Genomic DNA, 4,358 nt, shown 5'->3' with positions numbered 1-4,358 from the left:
TATATATATATATATATATAATATATTATATATATATATATATATATATATATATATATATATATATATATATATATATATATATACAAATATAGCTATCTATATAAAACACTATTTTGAAACGAACTTTCAGGTTCAAGATCAGGGATGGCGTGAAGGCGTATTTTATAACGTTTACGAGTTGGAGTGGTACTGAATTTTTATGGCTAGTGGTATAGCTTAGAATAATACAAGAGCTTTATGATACTCATCGGTTCAATATATGAACTAGTTATAGAAATATAATTAACTACGTGTATGTGGTAGTACGGTATAGCCGTGTTACAATGTATTATTTTCACATTTGTGGTTCAGAACTTCAGGGGTTGTCTACTAGCTCTCTACTCTAGAGGGCGTCAGCCGTCAGACGGTCAGGGCGGTAGGGAATAGCTTTATATTTATTTTTATTTTTAAAAACTTTAATTAAACAGCCACTGATGAGTAATAACCTTGAAGTTGGACATTTTTAGTACTGACCAATGGATAAAGATATTAGTGTATTAGAGAAAATCATTTGCCATCTAAAGTTCTAAACCTCAAGACCGGCGTGGATTTTACTATAGCGGCTGACCCAGATGTGTATTTAAAGAATTACATCCCATTGATCATTAAATACCTCAAATTGATCTTATTGACGAGTAATAGACACATGCTTAATCTCATCCCGATCAGGCTATTGGTTTAAATGTTAACGAAAAGTCAGTTTGTACCAGAGCTGGGTCAAACACTCAAACTTGCCAAACATGAGCACTTATAGGTCCGTCGACACCTACATATTTATTACTGAAAGCGTTTCAGTAATGCTTACCCTACAAGGTCTTAAACCTCAACTGGGTTTTAATCCCGGCTGTCGTGTGGCCCTAAAACGGTCCATGTGCAGCACATTATTTTGTTCATGATAAATAGGGTTTTCGCCTAAAAATTAAGTTCAGTTACTAAGAAACATCTGAAGGATAGGTCACTATAGGTCATGGGCCTCGTTATTGACTTACTTAATCCATTACTAATTTAAAGATGCTTTCTAGCTAACCAAAATTTCCTAGTATTTCCTGGTCCATACTGGAAGAAGATGGCACGAACATCAATCACTGGATTGCCTACCTTGATATGGCATGCATGGCTACCAGAAAAATTGATCTTTCTTCCATCCTCCACTACGCTTCTCCCACTGAGACTGTCAACGAAACATATTTCGAAATCCAGCAGAACCCGAACAAGGACTGGACACCTGTCCAAACTGCTTTTATGAAAGAATCTGACTACGTCACTAACAACAAAGAAGCAGGTACTTGCAACGAGGTAGTCCCCCCCCCCCCCATCATACTCGCAAATATATGCATCACCCTCCGACTTAAACTTGCCACTACCATTAGCAACACACGCCCATGGACTCTGCTGGCACTGATCAAACGACGATTCAAGCATCAGTCTCGCAACACGTACGCCATCATGGTCGCTGCCTATCTTTGGACTCTCAACCGTCTGCAAGATGAGTCTCTCCGTACAGGTTCTATCGGATCGAGGACATTATACTTCGTGTCAAACTTCGAGGTACGACATTCTCCCCCCTGGTGGCCCAAAATCTCTTTATTAATAAACTTACACTATCACTATTTACCATATGCTTGACTACTTGTGAAAAACATCACGCCACCAAAACTTCTCTTTTCTCAAATGAAGCAGTGACCCCCATTGTAGTTTGTACAACTCCTGCTGCTGGACCTACTATTACAACAAGACGTCGTCCGGATAATAAACGAACTTAAAGCTTCAACTACAACACTAATCACCCGTCCCATGAAATGTTTTGTATGCCAAAAACTACTCGCGTATTTTCACCATGTCTAAAGGCCTGCGGCTGTGGAACCACATGCTATAACAGTCGCTCTTGTACCGCCCAATCACTGGAATGTACCAACTGTTAAAAAAAAGTACACTTTGCCATAGGGATATCCGTGGTGTGTTCGAAACATAGCAATAAACAGAGTTTCTCGTATTCTGTTACGATTGCTATTGCACGCATCACAATCCCAACGATCTGCAAAACTACTCAAACTCATTCTCCGGACAACAACTCATTACTAGTCGACGACGGTGCCACCGTGTTAAATTATATGCATACCTCAGCACGTCACTTACTCAACAAAGCTGAAACAGGCCGGTACCCCCTGCAACAGAGTACGACATAATTGGACCCCGAACTCACACAAGATCTCATTTCCTAAAACAATCTTCAAAATTTTGGCTTCACAATGAAATTCCCGGCCAACCGCAAAGAATGTCTCCTCGGTATTGATTCTTTCATCATTACTCTCCCTCGGAAATCTGGTGGCTACTACGTCTCATATTCCTCTCTTCAATGATTACTGAGTTCTCCAGTCTAGCAAGTGTCCGATCTTTCCGGGATCGATCAGGATTCCATCCCCGGATACTTGGTAACCCAACAGCTGAATCTCATTAACACCGAAGTGACATTTCTGACTGTTGATCTTAAAGTTGTGCTGGTTGAGTCTGTCTAGAACCCTGTCGTGCTCCTTTTTGGTTTTGGTGAAAACCACAATGTCATCAATGTATACCTGTACATTGTCTATGTCCCTAAACAAGTCTTCTATAATTTGTTGAAAGAACGCAGGAAACATGCGTAACCCAAAGGGGGCACCTTTGAACGTATATTACTGACCCGCCCAGGTAAAGGTGGAATACGTCCGGTGTGGTTTGTAGATCTTCATCTGGTGGTAGCCCTGCTTCAAGTCGATAGTGGAGAATATCTTAGCTCCCTCCATTTGCCTGAGTAGTTCGTTTATCCTATCAAAGCGTTAATTGGGCTCATATCCAAACCCACTCGAACTTTCTTCAGCGTCCCGTCAGAGTTGAATTGGTCGACGGCGAAAAACGCTAGGTTGTCGCGATTCGGCTCATAGTTGACTGCGACTACTCCATCTTCTAACCAAGCTTTAACCTGTTCTCGTACGGCCTGATCATGACGCCACTGCTACATAGTTACGTGTAGGACACTTCAGCTTCGAGAAATCTTCTCTCGTCAGGTCTAGACTAACGTATCCGTTATTGAATTCGAACTTAGCCCAGTCCGTGATCCGAATCTTGTCATTTTCGAAAATCAAGTCTTTGAGTTTATCTGTAAAGTGAAGGATCATCTGCTTCACAGTCTTCGAAGGTTTATATACCAGTTTCAACAAATTGTCGTCCGATTGATCCTTCTGTGGTTCGATGTTAGTAGGTAAGCCTGTAATTGTGATACCTAGTGACAATAAATCACTCATACCTACTATGAGATCATAGTCTGGTGGAGTGTTACATATGACTGCCTTAGTAACTGTAGTACGTTGGTCTGTCAATGTAAACCTAAGATCGATTGCCACTTCTCTGCAGGTGATCTCAATTTCATCAGCCATTTTCAACATAGTTGGCTCTGTTAGAATCTAGAGGATATAATAAAATTTGCGAGCCCGGATCTAAAGACGCTTTTATTTCATGTCCGTTAACTCGTATATCGAGGAATACACGCTCGTCTTGAGGTGCGTCCTTTTGTCTTAGTGACAAGACCCGGTATGTTTGCCACTTAACTTCAACATTTTTTTCACCCTGCATGTATGCTTGTGGTAGCCCCCAATCTCGGTACAGTCGGCACACTTCTCGATAAAGTGCTTACACGTTTCTGTGTGCCTTCCATTCCATCTGCCATTCGGCTCATGCTGGGTCATTCGCCAATTGCAATTAACCTCACTACAGTTCTTGACCTCCCTATGCCTAGGCTTGGGGTTACCTACTGGCGGTCCATCTCTGTTGGTGTTCGCCTTCTCTAACTTGTTATACTTGTAAGAGGACGGCTTAAATCTCTGCTGCGCTGCTTCGAACCATAGGTTCTTCTGTGGATTGGCTGTAGAATAATCTGTCCAAACTCTTTTGGAAAACCACCTAATTGTTCACAGTAGAGACCCATAACTCTACTGAGTACTATCACATGTTCAGAATCTTGAATATCTCAATTCGTGTTCATGTTTAATTCATTAAACGTATTCCAGTACTAAATGTATACACGTTAATACGTATATACGTATATAATATACGCTAACTGTGCAACTACTATTAGGAACCCGCTATTTTTACTCCACCACTACTAAACCTTGAGCTCACTTTTCTCGATACTAACCGCTTCTACATTAACCGATATCCATTCTCCGCCGATACCAAATCTTCCTATTACAACCCCCACAGCCGACATGTTACCAGCCACAGCCACTACTTCTACTACTCCCATCATGTAGAAATACGGCCTCCGGTCAGTCTAAAATATCAAG

The sequence above is a fragment of the Sphaeroforma arctica genome, assembly GCF_001186125.1.
Source record: "Sphaeroforma arctica JP610 unplaced genomic scaffold supercont1.438, whole genome shotgun sequence".
NCBI lineage: Eukaryota > Ichthyosporea > Ichthyophonida > Sphaeroforma > Sphaeroforma arctica.
This window is presented reverse-complemented; position numbering follows the sequence as displayed.